Source organism: Tenrec ecaudatus, chromosome 8, assembly GCF_050624435.1.
Source record: "Tenrec ecaudatus isolate mTenEca1 chromosome 8, mTenEca1.hap1, whole genome shotgun sequence".
Taxonomy (NCBI): domain Eukaryota; kingdom Metazoa; phylum Chordata; class Mammalia; order Afrosoricida; family Tenrecidae; genus Tenrec; species Tenrec ecaudatus.
In genome coordinates, this window is record NC_134537.1 from 97,358,566 (window position 1) to 97,383,978 (window position 25,413).

Sequence of the window (25,413 nt, forward strand, 5' to 3'; positions counted from 1 at the left end):
ACTGGATGGCAGTTAATGGATTAACTGTTTAGCAGCTAGCTAACCCCAAAGGGGGGCGATTCAAACTCCCCCCAACCAGTCCATGGGAAAAACGATGAGGGAAACTGTTTCCATAATGATGTACAGCCTCGGGAGCCCCAGGGAGCAACCCTACTCTGCTTGCTAAGATCACAGTCGGGATCCAGCCGCTGGTGACTACGGATTGTATAATGGCTGATCGTTCTTCTTTTTAAAATCATTTGATCGGGGGTTCGTCCAACTCTGATCACAATCCATGCAGCCGTCCATTGTGTCGAGCACATATGGACATTGGTTGCCATCATCAGTCTCAAAACATGTGCTTTCTACTTGAGCCCTTGGGATCAGCTCCTCATTTTCCCCCTCCCTCTAAGCCACCCCCTCCTTTATGAGCCCTTGATAATTTATAAATTATTATCATTTTTTCATGTCTTACACTGTCTGAGGTCTTCCTCCACCCACTTTTCTGTTGTCCATCCCACAGGGAGGGGGTTATATGTAGATCGTTGTAATCGGTTCCCCCTTTGTACCCCACTTTCCCTCCACCCACCCAATATCGCCACCCCCACCATTGGTCCTGAAGGGATCATCTGTCTTGGATTCCCTGTGTTTCCAGTTTCTATCTGTACCAGTGTACATCCTCTTGTCTAGCCAGATTTGTAAGGTAGAATTGGGATCATGATAGTGGAGGGGGAAGCTTTGAAGAACTAGAGGAAAGCTGTATGTTACATCATTGTATACTGCACTCTGACTGGCTTGTCTCCTCCCTGAGACCCTTGTGTAAGGGGATGCCCACTTGCCTACAGATAGGCTTTGGGTCTCCACTCCACACTCCCCCTCATTCACAATGCTATGATTTTTTTTGTTCTTTGATGCCTGATACTTGATCCCATCGACAATTCGTGATCACATAGGCTGGTGTGTTTCTTCCACGTGGCCGATCTTTCTTGCAGCTACACAACTCTGTCTCTGCAGTATGAATTTGGCCATAGACATTACATGCACAAAGGGGTGTGAGGGGAAGTGTTTGGTGGTGGGCTGAGTTTGGCCCAGAGGCCTAGTTTGCTAATCTCTGGGCTACAGTTAGGCTTTCAGTGCTCTGTAAGTCTCAGAAGTCTTGGGGACAGACAAGGTAATAAGATAGAACTGAAATAATCCGGCAAGTCTAGGAAAGTGTGGATTAGGGCAAATATGCCCACAGACATAGGGGGGGAAAAGCCAGATAAACTTGTCCAGTCAAGTTGATTTGGGCATGGGAAACAAATGTATCTCCTTTGGAAATTTGTCAATAAAGGTTTATGCTCACCTGGATTTGTTCTTTGGATTTGTTACCTTTATTTTACGGGAAACTTCAGGCTACACAGTTAAATTGACATAATTCTTGATTGGTAATGCCTGGGGGCAATTTACCAAACACGAGTTCCTTATCCAAAATGAAAACCACCCAAGGAAACAACCCACGGCGAGCCAGACTCAGCAGGGACAACAAATGGCAGAATGACTCTATCCAGTGTTCAATACATTGCAGTGATTACTCACTGGAAATTTTGAAGAAATTAAAAAGCAAACTCGGAAAGATAAGAGTGCATATTTCAGGCAAAAAGAAGACAACTTTTAAAACTTAAAAAGTGGGGGTGAGAGAACCTGTTGAGGAGAAAGGAGTCTTAGGCAGGAATGAATGAGCGAGTGAATGAAACGTGGAGTGTACACTACACAGCTGCTGTTGTGGTTAGATGCCATCAAGTTGCTCTCACAGCTGCTCTCTAACAGAAGGAAACGCCAACTGTCCTGCGCCAGCCTCACAGTTGATCTCACGTGTGAACCCATTGCTGCAGCCACTGCGTCAATGCATCTTGTCAAAGGCGTTCCTCGTTTCGCTTTACCAACCATGGTGTTTTTCTCCAGGAACTGGTCTCCCCTGATAACATGTCCAAAGTCCATGAGACCAAGTCTTGCCATCCTGGCCTCTAATGAGGATTCTGCTGGACTTCTCCCAAGACAGACTTGGTTCTTTTGGCCGTCTGTTCTTCTCCGCTCATCCTTATTCAGTGTCCAATTTTCACTTGCACCTGAGGCCATTTGAAATAGCATGACTCCGGTCAAGTGTACCACAGTCCTCCAAGTACCATCCATTCCTCCAGCCTCGCAGTGCCCTTCAGTTTCTGTAAACAAGTTCATGGTGCCTGGCCTGCTGTTCCTTTAAGACAGCAGTTCTCAACCTGTGGGTTGTGACCCCCTTGGGGGTCGAATGACCCTTTCACCGGGGTTGCCCGATTCATAACAGTAGCAAAATGACAGAGATGAAGTAGCAACGAAAATAATTTTATGGCTGGGGGGATCACCACAACATGAGGAACTCTTTGAAAGGGTCACAGCATTAGGAAGGTTGAGAACCACTGCTTTAGGACAGGGTTGGAGAGTTATGGCAGGTGGGTCAGGGAAGAGTTGATTCTTCCAAGATGTTGACTCTCTTTGGGACATTCAGGTAAGTGTGGAACCTATAGCATTGACCCACCATTTAGATTTTGGGTGGAGGTAGGGAGGAGGCAGGACACGTTTCTGAGAAGAGTAGGAGAAAAGGTGAAAGGATCAGGTGAGATTGCAGTGCCAGCCCAAGGGCTGCTTTCCCCAGCACTGCAATGTTGCTCCAGGCATGGACTGGTTCGTACTAGCCTCTGAAATCACCTGGCTAACTGGCTTACAAAGCATATCCTTAGGTCTTATCTGATGTGGGAGCCCTAGTAGGTAGGGCTTTGGAAAATTGCATTTTAAACTTCAGTGATAATTTGAGAATCCATACACATTTCTATAATTGGATCCCTATGTCACCTCTTTAGGTACATTTAAGGCTCACGAGTATAGAGATTGGGTATAAAGTGCGCGCGCATGCGTGTGTGTGTGTGTGTGTGTGTGTGTGTGTGTGTGTCTCCCCTGCAAGCACAGGCTCAAAGTACACTAGAAACAAGGCCCATTCCTTTGAACCAGTCCCAGCACATGGGGTACAGTTGCCCCATAGGGTTCCCAAGGTGATCCGCCTTTATGGGAACGGAATGCCATATCTCTTCCCGCAGCACGTCTGGTGATTTCAAACTGCCAACCTTTTCGTTTAGCTTCAAAACACTAAATGACTGCCCACTAGGGCTCAGACACACAATAGCAACCCCTATAGGGCAGAGTCGACCTGCTCCTCTGAGGCTCCAAGCTGTAAATCTTTACAGGAGCAAAAAAGCCTCGCTTTCCCCTATGGAAAGACTGGTAGTTGGGTAGTTTCAAACCACTGACCATGCACTTAGCAGTCTAACACCTTCTCTACCAGGAGGGCTCCGTAGGCACTTGATAAGTGTACATAAATATACACTATTTATTGAAGTTGAACAAGAGATGAAATGGTGAAAGCAGAAGGACTTGCTTGCACAGTGCCCCCTCCAGTACAAGACAACCATTTATTCACATCTTCATTGCTCTTTTGTTCTAAACAAGATAGATGAATGCCATTGTAGCACATGCCCTGTGCTTGGATCTAGTGCTAAGAGAATTTAAGTGACAGGGAGACTGGGTGGAGAAGAGGGCAAGGGGGTGTGCAATGATGGGAGTTAGGTTGGGTCATTCTGAACAAAAGTCTGTGTTCAGAGCAGGAAAAGTGAAAATCCCTTTTCTTCAGATGATCTATAATTTTTTTGCGTTGTTCTTTTTCTCCCAAAATGAAGAAAGACACCTCAATTTCCCCCTAATTCCTCAGCTCTAGGGCATGGCAGACAATGTGGAGACTCTTGGAGTCAGGAGATAAAGGGAAGCATTATGTTCCATTGGGTCCCGTTTGATCTTTATACCATCAACACTGGGCGCAGGGCTTCTCTGTTTCCCGTTTTCTCCTCCAAGGTCACCCAGAAGGCCATGGGCGCTTTGATGTTCAAAGACAGTTTGAACAACTTGCCTGGTCCTTTGTGCCTTAGTGCGCTGTTGGCAGAACTTTCTGCAATCAAGTCAGGGCAGATGAGGATTCCTCTCTTGTTCTGAAGCAGATCCCGTCTGTTAGGAGCAGGATGAACGTGTCACGAATAAAGCCCCCCACCTCCCCTTTTTGGTTTGGTCGCCAGTGAAGTCTTCCATTCTTGCACATCTCCATTCTCTCAACCTTATTCCCAACCAGCCAATTCTCGCTTTCATGTAGCCCACGTGAGCATAGCAAGGAACACTTCCGTTGCCAGCAGGCCTTCAGGAAGAGTAATGGATTCAGGTGGATCTCGGGGGGCACGGAGAACATGCATCTCTGTAGCATACAACTTCAGGAACCCGAAGAAACACATGCCGCACTCCTCGATAGAAGCAAGAGGTGTAATGGAGACCACCCCTCCCTTTTCTTCAGTTCGGTACTTCAACAATACTCCCCAGGTTGTTGCTGGGCTGCCCCCAAATGTCAAGAGTCTATGACCCAGCAGTTGTGACCAGCGGTCTCCACCTCAGGCAAGATCTCAGGCAGCAGCTGGTTTTAGGAGAGGCACTGCAGCTGCTTCCCTGCGCCCCCACAGGCAGCGGGGGCAGGAAACAACCTCGCAGTTGTCCAACACTGAGAGGAAGAGGGCCTATGGGAGAGGCAGACAAGTGTTAATTTACTTCTTTTGACCACCCAATGAGTTCAAGGAATGGTCATTTAGAGCAAGGGTTCAGCCACAGCATGGAAAAGAAAAAGGAATGTCACAGGATACCAGGAAGAGCGAAACCATTGGCGTCAAAGGCACTGGCGTATAGTTGGAGAATGGAAGAGAGACAGCTCTCGTCACTGGGTTATCTTCTCTCTCATGCCCTCAGCAGCCTTCTTCACCCGCGCTTTTGGTCCCCTGCAAGTTTGGTGACTCAGATGTTTTAGTTTATGCTTCTATCATTCAGGAGACAACGAACCCACCCTCCACCAGGCATTTGTTTTGTTGACTCCTATAGGTGACTAACTCACTGATTCTGCTTACTCTTCAGAGCCTGGCTTCCTGCCTTCTTTCAGAGTGTCCTTTAAGCCCCCATCCACCCTGAAGAAAAAGAAAACCACAAGACAAAAAACACACTGTCAACTTTCTCTGTACACATATCCTGCTCAAGTTCAAAATGAGGAGAATTTCATTGGCTCACACAAATCATCATTTTTCTCCCTGGGATCAAAATATCTCATAGGCCACGATTCAACCTATAGATTGACCTTGATCAGCTTGGCTGGAAGAGTTAAAACAATTGCCTACAGTAGAACAGCACATGTAAGATTAATTCTCACAGGGCCTTCAGTATAATGGTCATTGTCAACAATAGGTTGTTTGCTGCCATAGGCTTTGGGGGAAGATAAGTTTGGGTTTCAATTGCAATTCTTCCCTTTACTGGCTGTGTAACCATGAGTAAATTACTTAATCTTTCTGGGCTTAAATTTTCATACGTATAAAAATAGAGAAGATACTGTCTTGTAGAGCTGTGGGGATTAGAGATAGACTCTCCACACCAAACCCTTTGCTCACGAGTTGATTGCAGAGTAGAGCTGCCCTATGTTTCCAAGGCTGTAAATCTTCCTGAAAGCAGATGGCCACCGCTTGCTCTGAAGTGGGTTATAGTTTCGAACCACTGATCTTATGTTTATCAGCTGCGCATTTTAACCCCTGCACCACCATTATCTAAAATACCTAATGATCAGTAGTCAGGCGACCCATAAAGAGCTTTTATCATGGCAATGATCTCTTGGTGTGTATGATTCTATACTGTGTATGTCACTGGCTTGGCCATTATAATTTGGTGGTAGCAGCTTTTCTCCTGATTTAAACCACATGGTTCCTACACAGGCAACATTGGTAGTTAGGAATGAAGACACAATGAAGATAAAGATGAAGGTGCAGAAAGAGCACTAATGAGCAACATTCAGAACAGATTCTTGATTGCACAATACGCTCTTATCTAAGTGCGACTTCAAGTCATAGGCAAGACTTGAAATATTTCATCTTTAGTAACTCAGCAAAAATGATCTCGGTTATTAAATGTGAAATGAATAACCAGTCACATTTTCTTGGCTAGCCTCCTTCAGCAAATTCATGTAAGATAACTGGCAATGCTTTTGCAGGAAGACGCAGTGGGGACAACTCAAGAGGAGAGACAGTCTTAGATAAATGCAGACCCAGTCAGAAAGCATAATGACCGGTTATCCGTGCTTTGTAAATAACTGGTTTAGAGTTGTGATTGCTGCAGTTGAGAGTATCGTCAACCACAATCAGGAGCCACCTGGAGAAGATGGGAATGAGAACCACTATGGGTGATTGCCTCAGGCTGCTTGGTCGCATCCTCCCATAATGCATGCGACCCGATTAGTTGGGCAAAGGCTTCACTTCTCTGTCTTCTTCTCAATTTCAGATTCATCGGACAGCTTTGAGCCAAGGCAGTTATAGGGTGATGGCCCATGCCATGGGTCATGGTGATCTCCTAGGAAGACTTGAACTTTGTCAGGCTGCTTCTCTTGCCATCCAGTTGGTGACACTGCAACCAGTTTGGGGTTTCATGCAACTGTCTGCAATCGATCATCCTGATGGATGAAGTCTGGGAGGCCTGCTCGCATCCATCTTTCCACAGATGGTTTGTGATGATACATTGGTGCCAAAAGGTTCCAGCTATCTGCATCTTATATGTGCAGTGTATTCAAACTTGCTGCAATGCTGGATTCATAACTCTGAGCACATGACGCAAAATTAAGAATGTGTGTGTGGATGTTGTCAAGTCATTTTCGACTTCTGTCAATCCCTGTGTGACAGAGTAGAACTGTGCTCCAGGGCACTTTTAATGGCTGTCACCTTAGGTCACGAGGCCTTTGTTTACTGAGGCTGTGGGGTGTACTTGAATGGTCATTCTTATTTCTTTGTCTTTGACTTTCTGCCATTTGAATATGATATACCCAGGTATACATTTTCTAGTATTTGCTGTTCTCTGGGCTTTCTGAATGTAAGACTTGGTATTTGTGATTTGGGAAAATGCTCAGCCATTATTACTTCAGATATATGTTTTTCTATTTATTTCCCTCTCTTTTTTTTTCTCCTCCTGGTATTCCCAATTCTCAGAGTTAGGCTTCTTTTGTAATTTTCCCACGCACTGTCTTCAAGTCAGCTCTGACTCATAGCAACCTTATGGAGGATTTCAGAGAATAAATCTTTACAGGATAAAACAGCATTGTCTTTCTCCTAGGAAGCAGCTGCTGAATTTGAACTGCTGACCTTGAGATTAGCAGCCCAATGCTGAGCCCACACCACCACCAGAGCACTTTCATTCTCCCAAAGTTATTAGATATTTTGTTATGGTTCTTTCAGTCAATTTTTCTCTTTGCCTTTTGGGTTTCAAAAGACATACTGAACTATTTTCTGATTCATTGATCCTTTAGTTGGGTGTGTCCAAAATGTTAATGGGCCAATGAAGGTAATCTTCAATTCTGTTACAAAGTTTTTTATCTCTTATATTTCCTATTGAATATTTCTTACTCTTCTGTTCCTATATATTGCCCACTTTTTGCTTCAGGGACTTTGGAATACTAGAGTTATTTAAATGCAAAGTTTAATAGTTCTGACATCTCTGCATATTTGATTCTGGTTCTGATACCTGTCCTGTTTCTTCAGACTATATATATATTTTTTTAGCATGCCTTGTAATTTTTTCCCCCAAACCACTTTATAGGGGGCTATTACAGGTGTCATATCATTCCATAGTTCAATCACATCAAGCAATATTGTCCAGTTGTTACTACCATCAGTTCCCAAACATTTTCTTCCTTCTTGAGTTCCTTGATATCTCATCATTTTTTCAAAACCATTTTATTGGGAATTAATACAGATAGCATATCATTCTGTAGTCCAATCACACCAAGCAGTATTGTACATTTGCTACCACAGCTTCAAGATAGCATTTTTTTCCTTGAATGTTAGTGAAGATGTATTGAGTAAGAGAAACTCATGCTCTTTTCAGTTGTAAAACTTTGTTGCTGAAATGGTGGTAAGGTGTAGGGGGAAGATAAACGGTTATTATTTTCTATGATTAGGTCTCAATCTTTTAATTAGTCTATGCCTCTGGGCTGTGACCTTCACAAATTTTTCTCCACGTTTTTTACACCCTATCCCTTAGGTGAAACAGAAAAGCCAAAGAGGCCCAACGTTGGGTAGTCCCCTTTCCATCACATCCTGCACTAAAGGGCCCATTGGGGGTTTCCCTTCACTCATCATGAAAGCTAGACGGTGGGAGTACTTAGCAATTCTCCTCCCCAACAGGGCTTGTGAGATGCAGCTGCATCTGGGGATTTACTTACCCTCCTTCAGGTCATTTAGACTCTAATAAGCTCTACATTGTCTAGGCTCTGCTAAAGGAGCTAGCTGCCTGAGAGGAGAGCACAGTACGACTGCAGAATGATTGCTTTCCCCATCCTTCTGCCAAAGTCGGCAGGGATTTTAATGTTTTCCTGGGGATGTTTCTCCAGACGTTCCAGTGAGCATAGTGTAGCAATATACCAAAAGTCGCACCTCCTTGAGTTTTCCCTCCAACTCACATCCAGTCTCCAGTAATTACTCCTTCACCTTTTAAGTATGCCTAGCTGATGACAAGCCCAGAGGTTTCGGCACCAAGGAATCCTGTTCCCAGGAAGCAGCAGCTCTTAACAGTGTCTACCTGCCTTCCTAACATTCAAGGCAGTCTTTTGCTCTGTGACCTCAGTTCTGTGATGAATCTAAGATGAGCTGTTGGTTTTCAGATTGTCAACATTTCCCCTCCCTATTTGTCAGGTTGGGGAAGATAATTTCCAAGATCCCTACCTGCTGGACCAAACCCCAGAAGTCCTCAGTGTACCTTCTGGAGCTACTTTCATTTTAATACCAAAGCAAAATAAAAGAAAAGTACTAAGGAAAATTGTGGTCAATAGCACTTTGGAATATAGTTTCCAAAATATAAAAGAAAATAAATTAAAATCATATTTTAAATAGTTTAATTTATCCTAGGAGTGCAAGGATAGGCTAACCCGACAAACGCTATTGAAATATACATCAAGAAGTGAAATGAGAAAAGTCACGTGATTATCTCAATGGATTAGAGAAAAATAGCTCATTAAATTCAGTACTTCATTCCTTAAAAGACAAAAATAAGTATTTTGAGAACCTAGCAACAGAATGAACTTCTTTTACCTGATAAAGAATATTTGTTAAAATTTTACCAAGTGGAAAACCATTCCTCTGGAAATCAGGCAAGGGTGGCCTTTATCACTTCTAGTCAACATGATAACATGACACCACGTGTCAAGTCAGCCAAGAAGACAAGAAAAATACATTTAAAATATATATTTTTAAATTTGCCACAAAAATCTTATGGCAAAATTCCACGGTCTTCTAGTTCCATTTTCCATGAATTTCCGAGCCTCCTTGTATGTGTCTTGGGAAGGAAAAACAAGTGTCATTTTCCCCCCACTAACAATGTGATTTAATTCAGAGGAGTTTACAGAGTAACTATTAGAATTAATCAGAGATCTTAGGAAAATTATTTTTGAACACCTTTTGGGAGCCAGAGTCTTGGGGCTGGAGAGAACATAACAGCCCCTTCCTGTGTCACTCAGAATCTGTAAGAGGAGATGCATCATGGAAACAGTGAAAAACTGAAGCAGTGAATAGGAATGCTATCCTTTCTGCACTTACCCATCTTCTAAAGCCGATAGGAACAGTTTATGGAATCAGGAGTAGTATGAATGATATTTTTCCATGGAACAAAACTTTGTAATGGAACTCAAAGTCAGGAAGGGAAAGAGATGTGCTGTGAACATAAAAAGGTCCCAGTTTGATCAGCCACAGTGAAGATCCAGACCTTGCACATTGACCTAATGAGAGTCTTTGGTGGGAGTCTAATCCTTGCAAGGAAAGATGTTTTTGGTTGTGTTGTTGTAGTTTGGGACATTAACTTTCAAAAAAACTCAACTGTAACCCAGAGATTTGGTCAACCTAATGTCCTACCTCCATCTATCTTGTGGTATACCTGGGAATCACTCAGAGCTCACCTCTCTTCTCCATGTAGGAGCAGAACTGGGCAGGTGGAACGAGGAACTGGGGCCCATTGATGTAGCCCTGTGTCAATGCAATCCATCTCATTAAGGGTCCTCTTATTTTTAGCTGCACCTCTGCGTTACCAAGCATGATGTTTTTTTCCAGGCACTGGTCTCTCCTGGTAACATGTCCTGGTAACATGTTAGGCAAAATTTTATCATCCTTGCTTCTGAAGAGCACTCTGGCCATACTTCTTCCAAGACAGACTTGTTTCTCTTCTGTCAGTCCATGGTACTTTCAATATTCTTCTCCAGGGCCACAATTAAAAGGCATAGATTCTTATTCAATGTCCAAGTTTCACATGCATATGAGGTGATCAAAAAATACCGTGGCTTGGGGCAGGTGAACTGCAGTCCTCAAAGTAAGGTCATCGTTTTTCAGCACCCTAAGGAGGTTTTGTGAAGCAGACTTCTCAATGCAGTGCTTCCTGTGTTCTCTTGACTGTTCCTTCCATGCACCTTGATTTTGGATCCAAACAAGACAACATCCTTGACAACTTCAACTTTCCCCCATTTATCATGTTATCTATTGGTCCAGTGGTGAGGATTTGGGTCTTTACATTGAGTCGTAATCCATACTGCAGGCTGCGATCCTTGATCTTGGTCAGCAAGTGCTTCAAGTCCCCTTCACTGTCAGCAAGCAAGTTTATGTCATGTACACAGCACAGTTGTTAATAAGCCTTCCCCCAATCCAGAGGCCACGTTCTACTTGAAATAATCTAGTTTCTCTGCTGATTTGCTCAAGATACAGATTGGATGAGTATGGTGAGTGCATACAACCCTGAGACACACCTTTCCTGATTTTACACATGCCGCATTCCTTCGTTCTGTTTTTACAGCTGCATCTTGATTTATGTACAAGTTCTGCATCAGCACAATGAACTGTTATAGAATTCTCTTTCTTCCAAAGGCTTTCCATAGTTTGTTATGATCTACATAGTCATATAATGGCATAGTCAATGAGATACAAGTAAACATCTTTCTGGTATTCTCTTCTTTCAGTCAAAATCCCTCTGACATCAGCAATGATATTCCTTATTCCATGTCCTCTACTGAATCTGGTCTGAACCTCTGGAAGCTGCCTGTCAATGTATTGCCGCAACCATTGTTGGACGATCTCAAGCAACATTTTACTTTCATGTGATATTAATATTATTGTTCTATAATTTGAACATTCTGTTGGGTCACCTTTCTTTGGAATGGGTACAAATATGTATCTCTTTCAGTCAGTTGGGCAAGTAGCTGCCTTCCAAATTTCTTGGTATGGGTGAGTGAGTGTTTCCAGTGCTTCATCAGCTTGTTGAAACATTTCACATGGCATTCCATCAATTCCTGAAGCCTTGTTTTTGGCTAATGCTTTCAGTGTGTTTGAACTCCTCCCTTCAGTACCATTGGCTCTTGCTCCTATGCTACCTCCTGAAGTGGTGGAATGTCAACTAGATCTTTTTGAGGCAATGACTCTATATTATTTCCATCTCCTTTTGATGGTTCTTGAATCAGTCAATATTTGTCCCATAGAATCTTTTACCATATCAGTTTATGACATGCTGAGTGTGGTTTTCCTTTTTGGTTTTCTAACTCTAGAGCTATTCACACTTCATTATAATATTTGTCTTTGTCTTCTCGAGCTGCTTTTTGAAATTTTCTGTTTATCTCTTTGACTTCATTGTTTCTTCCATTTGTTTTACCTTAGGTTAGATGTGATAGTTACATAATCTGGTGTCAATTTGAGATTATTTTGAACTTGATGACTATATTTGGGGGTACCTTGGAGACAACTAGCTCACTGGAGGCCAGATACACTCTTTCCCTGGAGACATTCCTGATGACAAGACACATGGAACCACACTGATGGAACCACAGTCCTGGAGCTGGAGGAGCCAGGTGAAGACCCACACCAGTGTTGAGATGCTTCCACCACCACTGGCTCCACAAGACTTTTCACACACTCGCCTGTGATCCTCCTGCATTTGGCATCATGGCATGGTTGTGTGAGTTTAAAGAGGAACTTATGAACTAGAATGGACACATGGGGTAATATCGGACTTATGGACTTGATCTGGACTGGGCTGGGATGTTTTCTTAATGTACAATTGGTCTTTGATATAAATTTCTCTCTTACACACATATGAGTGTCTCTGGATTTGTTTCTCTAGTCAACCCAGACTAACACATTAGAAAAAGAGGGTATAAAACAGAGGCAAGGGCAGATATCTGGGAGGTAGCCTTGCCTCACTATATAGGGCAGGAATCTGAGCTGATTGGGAAAGAGACACAACTCCAGACTTTTAATAACTCCCTTGAATTTGTAGGACCATGGGTTTCTGGTAGTCTCCGGATAGAGTAAATAGTTAAGGTCCTGAAGTACTAATCAAAAGGTTGGTGGTTTTCAGATGGTCTCCAGCTATCAGAAGGAAGAGCATCTGGAGTCTTAAAGGCTTGTATTCAAACAAGCAGCCATCTGAGGCATCAACTCCGTCCACATGGAAGAAATACTCCAGCCTGTGATCCAAGGATTGTAAATAATAAAACCCAAATCCAAAGGAGTGGATTCTATCAGGGCTTACATTATGAACGCCTAGTTTTCAGAAGCTGTGGAACAACAGAAGCCCAAATTCCATTGGCAGGGTTCCCACATTGATTAAGTCTTAGAGACGAATTGCCTCACAGTCAAGGGTTGTGACTAGCCCTGCTATCACACAAGGAACACTGTAAAGTCGATTATAGCAGAGATAGTTAGGTTAAAATGCATGACCACTTATTTAATTGCTCTTCTGACCCATTATAACGTTTCTTCCATTTTTGATATTTTCTACTTTCTCATTGATTAAGAGTTTTCTATTTTGTGTAGTCATTGGGTGTGTGTTTTGCTTTTTGTGTTTTATTTTGTTTGATTTTCTGTAGAAGAAATCTAGGATATATAGATCTAAAGAGACACTAACTGAATATGGGCATGGCAGGAGAAGGAGGGGACAGAGAAAATAGGGAGATAACGACAATGAATATGAGAAGAAAATGTTCTGAAATTGACTGGTGATTGCACAAATCCTAATATGATTGAATGTTTAAATTTTATGATATGTGAAGTATATGCCAATAAAGCTATTAGAAAAATTGGTGGTTTGAATTTACTCAAAGACACTTCAGATGTAAGACCAGGTGATATACTTAAAAAAACATCTATTAATAAATCTATGGAATATTATCCAGACATCTTTCTCAGATCACCATGCCATAAAGCTGGAGATTAATAAGAGGATGCCCAGAAAAGCAAGGGCAACCAATGGGAGGATGAACAACGATCTCCTGTGACATGAATGGGTACAGGCCCAGATTAGAGAGGATATTAGGAAGTTTCTAGAAACTAATGAGAATACAACGTATCAAAACTTATGGACACTGTGAAGGCAGTTATCAGAGGTAGCTTGATATCATTAAATGCATATATGAAAAAGAAGAGAGGAATATGACAGATAAGTTAACACAAAACCTCCAACAACTAGAACAGAGTCAGCAGAACAACCCCTCCAATGGCAAGAGAAAATAAATAATAAAAATCAGGGAAGAGTTAAACCAGTGGGAAGACAAGAGAACAATGCAAAAGATAAATGCAGCTAAAAGCTGGTTCTATGAAAGAATTAACAAAATTGACAGTCCTCTGGCAAAGCTTACCAAGGATAAAAAGGAGCAAACATCAATAGCGAGGATGAGGGATGAAACAGGGGCAATAACAACAGACCCCAATGAGATTGAAAGGATAATCACAAAGTACTATGAAGGTCTGTATTCTAATGAATTCAGAAACCTGGAAGACATGGATAAATATTTGGAAAAACAGTCTCTTCCTAGATTATCTCAGCCAGAGATCAAGAACCTCAACAAACCCATAGTGAAAGAAGACATAGAGAGGATCATAAAAAAACTACCAACAAAAAAAGCCCCAGGGACAGATGGCTTCACAGCAGAATTCTACCAAGCATACAGGGAAGAGTTGACACTGATCCTCCACAAAGTATTCCATAACAAAGAAGAGGATGGCAAACTCCCACACTCATTTAATGAAGCCAGCATTACTTTGATACCCAAACAGGGTAAAGACCCCACAGGTATAGAGAATTATAGACCAATATCTTGAATGAACATAGATTCAAAAATCCTTAGCACAATATTGGCCAATAGAATAGAAAAGTATATAAAACATATTCACCACAACCAGGTAGGATTCATCCCAGGGATGCAGGGGTGGTTTAACATCCAACAATCCATCAGTATTAGACACCACATAGAGAAGAAAAAGGATAAAAACCTTATGATAATATCCATAGATGCAGAAAAAGCATTTGACAACATCCAACACTCATTCCTATTCAAGACACTCATGAAGATAGGATTGGAAGATATTTTCCTCAAGGTGATACAAGCTATCTATGAAAGGCCAAAGGCCAACATCATAGTCAATAGAGAAAAGACAAAAATGATTCCACTGAAAAAGTGTACAAGACAAGGATGTCCCCTGTCCCCACTTCTATTCAATATTGTTTTGGAAGTTCTAGCTAACAACATAAGACAGTGGAAGGACATCAAAGGGATCCAAACGGGAGAGGAGGAGGTGAAACTATCACTATTTGCAAACGACATGATCCTGTACATTGAAAACCCCAAAAGCTCCACAACTGGAATACTTACAGCGATAGAGGAATATGGAAGAGTGGCAGGACACAAGATCAATAAACAGAAGTTGGTAGGTTTTCTATACACATCAGACAGGGCCATGGAAGAGGGGATTAAGAAGGAAGTACCCTTCATAGTAGCTAAGAACAAACTGAAATACCTAGGAATATATTTAACAAAAAATATTAAAGACCCATACAAGGAAAACTATAAGACCCTACTACAGGAAACCAAAAGCGACCTCCACAAATGGAGGAACATCCCCTGATTGTAGGTTGGAAGGCTTAACATAGTAAAGATAACAATCCTACCTAAAGCACTTTACAAGTTCAATGTTATACCAATTCAAATACTGTCAACCTTCTTCAAAGAATTGGAAAAACTGACCACCAATTTCATATGGCGAGGGTAGAAACCTAGAATTAGCAGAGAACTCCTAAAGAAGAAGGACACAGTTGGAAGACTCGCCTTACCCGATTTTAATGCCTATTACACAGCTACAGTGGTCAAAACAGCTTGGTACTGGCACAAGGACAGACACTCAGACCAGTGGAAAAGAATAGAAAGCCCAAGAATAAAACCATCAGCATATAGACAACTGATCTTCAACAAGTGTCCCAAAACCATCAAGTGGGAAGTAGATGCTCTTTTTAACAAGTGGTACTGGAAACAATGGATATCCACATGTAGAAAGATGAAACAAGACGTTTACCTCACCCCATGCACAAGAATAAACTCAAGGTGGATCACAGACCTAGAAGTTAAACCCCAAGCCATCAGGACCATTAAGGAGGGAATTGGGACTAACCTCAGAGCACTGGCCCAGGGAACTCATAGGCTCAATGCAATAGGGAAGGGCACACACACAGGTGAACTGGAAATCAACAAATGGGATTTAATAAGAATAAAGCACCTGTGCACCTCGAAAGACTTCACCAAGAGGGTGACAAGACAACCCACAGACTGGGAGAGGATTTTTAGGAATGACACATTGGACAAAGGGCTCATTACTAAAATCTATAACACCATCATGACCTGCAAAAAGAGGAAAACAGTTAACCCCCTAAAGAAGTGGGCAAAAGAACTGTCACTAGGGAGGAGACCCATATGGCCAATAAGCATATGAGAAAGTGTTGCAGGTCATTAGCCATAAGAGAAATGCAATCAAATTTGCAAATCAAAACAACCATGAGATACCACCTAACACCCCTGAGGCTAGCCCAAATCAGCAAATCAGAGAGCAACAAGTGTTGGAGGGGCTGTGGTGAAGTAGGAACCCTCCTCCACTGCTGGTGGATGTGTAGATTTGTACAGCCACTGTGGAAAGCAATCTGGCGATACCTAAAGAAAATGGAAATTGATCTACCTTACGACCCAGCCATCCCTCTACTGGGCATAAACCCAGTGAAGCAACAAATAAAACACGACCAGTCATCTGCACTCCAATGTTTATTATGACACAATTCACTTAGAAACAGCCTAAGTTTCCATCGATAGATGAGTGGATTAGTAGATTCTGGCACATACATACAGTGGAGTACTATGCAGCCCTGAAAAGTACGGATGATCACATGAAACATGTCGTTCATGGGAAGAGCTGGAAGGAATTATGTAATGGAGGTAAGCCAAACTCTAAAGGACAGGTATTACATGAGTCCCTTAAGGTAAATACAATCAGCATGCCAGGAATAGAAGAATAAACAACTATCTTGCAATAAATGGGTGAAAGCATAGGTAGTTGGAGGGAGGGCAGGCCACACCTAGGGTGGTACATGAGAGTCCAACATAAAGAAGGGGAAGGGAAACAGGTGGAGGGAAAAGAGGGGTGGGGAGAAACCGAGTTGATGGCACGGGGGGAACAGAGTACTTGGTTTTGTCCCTACAGAACTGGAACATGCCTACAGACCCTACTTGACACACCAAACCAGGAGGGCAACGTAACGTGCAGAGGAATCCACAAAGAGACTGAACCATATGCCTGCCCTAACCAGAATTAGCCCAACCCCCACCACGGAAGGGAGTACAACAGAAAATGAAAATAGATCGCCTGCTGTGGGAAAGGAACTGACTTACCACACCATATCCAGAAGGAAGCTGAAGCAAAGGAAGGAGGAAGAACGGAGCAGAGCACACCTGGGCCCACCAAGCTCAGAGGACGATAGCCCAGATCAGAGGGCCCAATGTACAGAGAGGACCATATAGCCAGCCCCACTGTGAGATGCAACATCCTGCACTGACCCATGGACCTACATGGGACAGCACCAGGGAGACACAGTGTGGGATGCGTGACTGAGCTGCCCCCACCACATGGAGGCAAAACACTGGAGGCGTGCAATGAAGCGGTGGGGGGAACCAGAGCAAGGAGGTCCCGAGGGAGTATAAAGGATGGACTTTGGGGCCAGGACGTGGCACCCCATCAAATTCATCTGGAAAACACTCCTAAAAGTGAACAGACCTTGAATTACCAACAGGCTTTTCTTTCTTTCCTTTTCTGTCATTTTTTTTCCTTTTAAATTTTGTATGTCAGTGGCTTTTTTGTTTGTTAGCTTGTCGGTGTTGCTGCCGCTGCTGCCATGTTCTTATGTGCCACTTTGGTGCTGTCAAAGCCATCCCCAATTTTATGCACATATTAATATATCTTCAGGTCCACCTAGATAAGATAGGTTGGACAAACAATGTGAAAAGAAAACAACAGGACCAATGGTCTCAGAGGGACATGAGAGTGGGGGAGGTAGGGGAAGGGAGGAGGTTTTGGCCAGCCCAGGGACGAGGGAACAACGAGTGGCTCAAAACCAGTGGAGAGAGGGGCTGGGAGGACTGGTAGGGAGTGGCCAAGGGCAAGGTAACTGAGAGGAATTACTGAAACCAGAATGAAGGCTGAACATGGTAGTAGGACAGGAGGAACGCGTAAGGAAATAGAGGAAAGGAGTAGGGCATACATAGAAGCCTAAATACAGACATGTACATATGTAAATATATTTATGATTATGGGGGAAATAGACCTATGTGCATATATTTGTAGGTTTAATTGTAGGGTAGCAGGTGGACATTGGGCCTCCTCACGTGCATTCCTTTAATACAAGAGCACCTTGATCAACTAAATGGTAATTTCATGATACCCACCTTCTCGACATGATTGCTGAAGACAGATATATACATAAGCAAACGTGGTGAAGAAAGCTGATGGTGCCCGGCTATCAAAAGATATAGTGTCTGGGGTCTTAAAGGCTTGAAGGCAAGCGGCCATCTAGTTCAGAAGCAACAAAGCCCACAAAGTAGAAGCAAACAAGCCTGTGTGATCACGAGGTGTTGAAGGGATCAGGTAGCAGACACCAAAGAACAAAAATCATCATTGTATGATCACCTTCCCCACATAAACACTGAAGATGAATGTGTGAATAAGTAAGTGTGGTGAAGAAGGCTGATGGTGCCCGGCTATCGAGAGAGATAGCGTCTGGGGTCTTAAAGGCTTGAAAGTAAACAAGCAGCCATCTAGCCCAGAAGCAACAAAGCCCACATGGAAGCAGCACACCAACATGTGTGATCATGAAGGGCCGAGGGGACCAGGTTTCAAGCACTAAAGGTAGGTGGGGGAGGGGGGAATCATATCATCGTGAATGAGGGGAGTGTGTGATGGGGACCTAATGCCCATCTGTAGACAACTGGACATCCCTTGTAAAGGGGTAGTGGGGAGGAGATGAGTCACTCAGGGTGCAGTGTAGCAATAATGAAACTCACAACCTTCCTCTAGTTCTGAAATACTTCCACCCCCAACTTTCATGATTCCAATTCTACCTTGCAAACCTGGTTAGACCAGAGGATGCACAGTGGTACAGATGGGAACTGAAACACAGGGAATCTAGGTCCCCTCAGGACCAACGGGGAGAGTGGCGATACCGGGAGGGAAAAGGGGGTACAAAGGGGGAACCAATCACAAGGATCTACATATAACCTCCTCTCTGGGGGATGGGCAACAGAAAAGTGGGTGAAGGGAGATGCCGGGCAGTGTAAGATAAGATAAAATAATAATTTATAAATTATTATGGGTTCATGAGGGAGGAGAGAGTGGGGAGGGATGGGAGGGAAAATGGGAAAATGAGGAGCTGATTCCAGGAACCCAAGCGGGAAGTGAACTTTGAGAATGATGAGGGCAACGAATGTATAAGTGTGCTTTACACAAATTGATATATGTATGGATTGTGATAAGAGTTGTATGAGCCCCAATAAAATGATTAATAAAATAATAAATCTATGGTGCACAGTCTACTGTGATACACAGTAAACTCAACGACAACTGGTTTATGGGTTTCTCACCTAAGAAGGTCCATAGAGTTAGCAGCTTAAAGTTAGAGCTAGTGCCCCAACTTCTCAGGTCAATGAAAGGCACTAGGTGTTACTGCGGTGTGGTCCGGGAGTTGTTATAGTTAACAGTGCAGCTGAGGAAGACCTTCGCTGGGTCCCCTGGACTGTTTCTTGCAGAAAATCAGGCACAGGTCAAGCGACAGTTTCTGTGGCTTGAGGGTTTATTGGTGGAGGCCCCATGGAGGGTGCTTCTAAAGTTTGCACCCATCAGTATAGCAATGGAGTCTGGGGATGCTGGAGATGTGAGTGACCCTTCCCTCAGCAGCGGGGCCAGGTTTGAATTTAGTTTTTATCCACACTGGAGATCACTGAATCCTGGCCATCCTTTCTGGCAGCCCATCTCAATGTCACGTTGATGTAAGCAGCCTTGCCTTTGATGGTAGAGCTCTTTACACATGGTTGGAAGGAAAGGGAAAGATTTTAGTGGAGTAGTAGGTTAAACATTGGGTTGTTAACCTCAAGGTTGGTTGTTACCTTCAAGGTCGGTGGTGCAACTCCAAACCCACTAGCTACTCCCTTGGGAAAAGAGGAGTCTATTTGCTTCCTTATCGGTTCAGAAATCCAGAGGAGCCGTTCTACTCTGTCCCACAGGGTCATTATTAGACAGAAGTGATTGAACAGCAGTAGTTTGGGTTTTTGGTTTTCTTAATAATGGTGTCCTGTTCTCACTTCTCCTGTCTTACCTACTTCTCTTTCTTCCCCACCATCCATAGCCCAACTCATGTACCATGCCTTTCAGTTTATACTGAACCAAAGTGCTACAGTCTTTGAACATTTCTTAGACAACTGCATTCCTTTGCTGTTTACATTTCTGGTGCCTTATGTTATGATTTCTGGTGTTAATTTAACTAGTTATAAATGTAGGGGGTTTTGTTTTTTGTTTTCAATAGAATCAGACCTCTATATTGTTTATATAGCATTTGTTCATAGTAGTTACTCAAAAGATACTGTTTGAATATATGTATGAATAAATTTATAAGTTATCAAATGAATGAGTGAATGAAACCCAAGATAACTGAACATAACCCTAGCTTTTGGGTCCTCAGGGTGGCATGGTAGTCGCAGGAGGAAGAAGAAGAGCCAAGGACTTTTCTCAGCTCCCGATGTCTATAATTACAACCCAATGGACGAGGTTTCTACAGAAGTATCCCACTAGCATCGGTCCTACTAGGAATCTGTCATGTCATTAATTTCCAGTCTTCCTAAAGGTAAATGTTACCCCTGCTGAGCGTGGTCCATATGCCCCTTAGTGTCGTTAGTGAGCACGGCTCGGCATTGGTGCAGCTCTTGTGGCAGGAAGGTGCTGGGGAACCAGTCTCACTGCACATGGCTGTGCAGCTTAATCACTTCCAAAGGCTCCTGAACTTCATGTTATATTGTTTTAGCTGCTAATTTTCAAAATCCCCCAAACAAGACCTCTGCTTTGAAACATGTGTTTCAGAGCCGTCCCTTTTTGCTATGCGAGTCTAGAAAGCTGACATGTGCTTTAATTCAACAGCAGGACTGGCGGGGTGGGGGTGGAGGGAGCATAGTCCATATTTTCTCTCCTTCTTTTTCTCCTTTGAATCCTGTTTCTGCCAAAGTCCTTGGCCAGCATCCAGAAATGGCACATTCAATAATACCCAAATGTGTTCGGGTAATGTTTCATAATTACATTGTTGTTGGTAAAATTGTTGCCTTGAGAATAATCCTTCAGCATAAATAGAGAGCCTGGGACCTGTGCACCCTCCACACTCCCCCTGCTGGGGGGAGAGGGAGGCGGGCAGGAAGAAGGGACGGGAACAAGGGAGGGGAGGGAGTTATGATCTTTGTCTTTTGGGCTTCAGTAAAGGGACATTTGAGAGGTTTATAAAATGATGAAGAGGACGGTCACTATGAACCGCTTTTTGGAAGTCTGTGGATGCTATGGTTGAAATAGAGTGCTTTAGAAGGGACATAGAAAAGCTGTATCCAGGGCTCTCGGAGATGCGGTAGACGCACATCTCGGTTTCATAACGCTGATGTGTCGGAGCTATGACAAGGGGGGTGGCTTCAAAGGACAGATTTTATCACTTCGTAGATTGGGGCTAGATATCTGAGTACAGAGTACTGTCTAGAGCAGGGTTTCTCAAAGTGGGTGCCACTAGCCCCTGGGGGCTCTGGAACAATGGGCGAGGGGAAGTGCAACATAGATGACTACACGTATCTTGGATTACGGACTATAATTTGATCCCAATTATACCTTACAAATCTGGCTAGAGAATGTACACTGGTACAGATCAGAGCTGGAAACACAGGGAATCCAGGACAGATAAACTCCAATAATGGACCAATAATGAGAGACGTGATACTAGGAGGGGAAGGGGAAGGTAGGGGAGAAAGGGGGAACTGATCACAATGATCTACATAGAACTCCTTCCCTGGGAAATGGACAACAGAAAAGTGGGTGAATGGGGACACTGGACAGTGTAATACATGAAATAATAATAATAATTTATAAATTATCAAGGGTTCATGAGGGAGGGGAAAAAACCGAGGAGCTGATATCAAGGGCTCAAGTAGAAAGAAAACTTTTTGAGAATGATGATGGCAACAAATGTACAAATGTGCTTGACACACTGGATGAGTGGATGTATGTATGGATTGTGATGAGTTGTATAAGCCCCCAATAAAATGATTTTTAAAAAGAGAGTTGTATGAGCCCCCAATAAATGATTTTAAAAAGAAGAAGCAACATAATAAGCAGAGAAAATACTATCTATGTCAAAGATCTTATTTTTACTTAGATGCACAAGCAAGGCTCATGGAAGGGGCAGACAAGAACTCACAATGTATTTTATCGGACAAATGTGTCGCAATATTGTCAAGCAAACTTGCCATTTTGAAGACTAAGATACATTATTTGAATGTGTAACCTGGACAGTGAAAAAATGAGGTCAAAGATAAAAATTTTTTTTTTTAATTGCCAGAGCATGCTGAGTAAATTTTTTTTTGAAAAGTGGGTGGGAGGCAAAATAAGTTTGGGAACTTTCAGTCTAGAGTAAGAGTGGGGAATGTCCGTCTCTCAGGGTGTTTCAGGCTCATGAAGCCATCCATACTAGCCAACATCCCATGCCTCACCAAAGAGAAGCAAATTCCAGCGATCACATTCAACCCAAAACCAAAGTCAGACTCACAGTGATCCTATCGGACACAGTAGAACTGCCTGTGTGGGTTTCCAGAATGGTAACTATTTACAGGAGTAGAAAGCTTCATCTTTCTCTCTTGGATCAGCTGGTAGTTTTGAATTACTGACCATGTGGGGCGCAGCCCAATGCACAGTCCACCAACAACCAGGGCTCCCTAGCCATCACATTCAGGGGAAGTTGATTAACTGACCAAATATGGCAGGCTGATCTTTAGCTTGATAAGTTTGCATGTTTCTTAATGATGATATAAATATCCAAATGACCTCTGGTAGAAAAAAGATTTCCCCACCCCAGTCTAGAGGAAGGCTAGGAAGACTGATCGAGGGAAGATGCTGGTCTCTTCAGTTTCTGTGTAGTCTCAGGGCTCCCTGTTTCGCTGATGATCTTCGCACATCGCTTCTCTTCCCTCACTTGGGTCTTTTCTGTGTTTAATCAGCTCTTTTTCTAACTCAGAAATGAATATGGTTAGGGTACTCCCTACACTGATATGACCTCATTAACATAACAAAGAAAAAATTTCCAGATCAGATTACATCCCTAAATCTAGAAGTTAAGAGTATACCATGTGCTTTGAGGAGACACAATTCAGTCCATAATGGAAGGGAAGGCTGTATTATATACCCCCAACTTAGGAGACAGTCAAGTCCCACTCACAATCATGAGTCCCAATGGTCTTGCCCTAACAAATGGTTCTCTGAGGCAGCCCACTGTTACTGGGCTCACTCACTCACTTTGAAGCTGGCCTCTGAGACTCAGAGGTTGACCCTTGAGGAAATCTCAATAGAAAGGCTTTGCGGGCGTTGAGGAGAAGAGGGCCTGTGTAGGGGCTGGTGCACTGGCAAGCTCAGGTTTGAAAGTGATTTCTGATTCAGAACCACCTTGATGGCAGTGAATTTGGCTTGGTTTTGAGCCTCAAGAGTCTCTGAGGGCCAGGGCTCACACCTTATAATACAGCATTAATTTTAGTAACAAACTCTTTCAACACTCCTTGTGGATTCCATTCTGCATGGAAACTCTGGGCTCTGGGTGCCAGGAGATAGCTCTGTCCCCAGGAAAGTGACAGCCCTCTCCAGAAGAGACATCTCTCAGAGGCAATCTTCCCAGAGTAAATGCTCCCCAGGTGCCACTGTGGGCCTAGCAACTAAAGAGGACGCCCAACACCAGAGGTCACTTGCGGGTGATCCTTGAGCTCTGACTTGAATTGGTGACAGCAGCTTGTGTGCTCATCATTCCATGAACATTTCCAGACAATTCAGGACAGATCATTTGAATCATTTCAACCAAAACAAATTTTCAGTTAGAGTCCAAGATGTCATGTATTAAGAACACAACAAATAAAATAAAAAATATTAAAAGGAAATAGACCCCATCTTTACATGCCAACCCTCCAAAAACAAGTAACTGAAATCAAACCTCATAACAAACTAAGCCATCATCTGATCACCCTCTCAAGACCCTCTATCCCCCAACTAGACTGTAAGTCCCACAAGGGCTGGGCTTAGACCAGTTTTGCTCCTCAACATAGCCCCAGAACCTCGAGTGGGCACTGACACGTACTAGTCTTTCAAAAAGTTCTTGATGGATGCATTAATTAATGCAAAAACAGAACAACACAGCAATGAAGACATTTAAAGGCGAAGCAAGCAAAACATCAGGAAGGAAGATCTGAATGAGACTTTCCAACTCACTTTGAAGCACCGTTTCTGAGCACATTGAGCATGAACTCAGCTGTATTTGAATCTAGAAATATTCCCACATTCTAAGAACATTTAAATTTAATAGCTTCTTCAGATAGTGACTGGGGAGAGGGGTATTAAATGATTCTCAGTCATCTTGACTTTGTCTGAGGTGAACTCAGGAAATGATCTATATTAAAAAAAATTTCCACAAGATATTGGCCAACTGAATGCTTTTCCCCACGTACAACTTGGCGACATTGATGACATTAATCACACTTTGTAGCATATTTATTTAAATAAAGCCTTCCTTTTTGGGAGGGGTGGATGGGTGGGCTTACACATACAAATTCCAAGCAATGTTCTGTTTGTGGGTCTTCTGTTAAGGCCAGTGCCTCGGGGCAAATGCTGTTGCCACCATTTTCTGCATTCTCAATTTCTATTATTTTCTGGTGTTGGGTCTTCCTGGGGTTGAGGTTGGTTGGAGAATGGCTGTCAGAGACTGCAGCTGCCATGCCTGAGGCCTGAGCTCTACTAATAGAAGCCAGAGGGTGCATTTTGATTGATCCAATTTAGAAAGCAGAGCTTTCAGCAGCTCCTTCTTCTATCCAGCCAAAACCAAATTCACCAATGCATACTTGGTGACTGAGATGTGGCCTCATTTTAAATCGTGATGAGGTACATTTCTTCCGAACATTTCTCCTTATTTTTGTGTTATCACCCCTAGCATGACGGTCCTAGAGAATCTAGTAAGATGGGGAGAGAACAGAGACTTCAAACCAATTCAACAGCAACAAGCTGAAATGGATAACATGACCAACGTGACTTAGTTTGTACGAACTTGGGAGGCCTCCTGATAAATCAAATCCAATCCCCTTAATTGACCTGGCTGGATTTTTGTCATAGAGATTACAAAACTGGGAGCAGTTAGCTGGATATATGAATAGGCCCTGTCATGCAAAGTATTTGTAACAAAGCCTACAATTAGATTCCAAAGAAGTTGAGCCAAAGAAGTCTTTGTTCTGAGGTTGACATCATGAATCTGCTTTTAGAGTCCAAGTCTGCCCTTGCTCTGGCCAGGAGATCAATAGGAGCACAACCTTGGTTGACTATTAGCCTTCTCCCACCACCAGACCCTTGTGCCAGCATCCCTCACTTCTCTCCTTCCTCAGAGTTGCGCATATGGTTTGGATGTGTCTGTGGAGGGCTGAAGACGTCTGAAGGGTCACCCAGGGTGGCCTGCTATCTCTGGGTGGCTCTACAGGGGTGGGGACCCAACAACATAGACATTATTTTTTGAGCTCCTGGAGGCTGCAGCTAGAACAAGAGACAGCTTGTTCTGAATTAATAAAACATCTCTATAACACCCCCCCCCACACACACACAAGCTTCCTCGTGGATGTCTTACATTCCACATTTGTATAGGACACATTGCAAGAGCAGA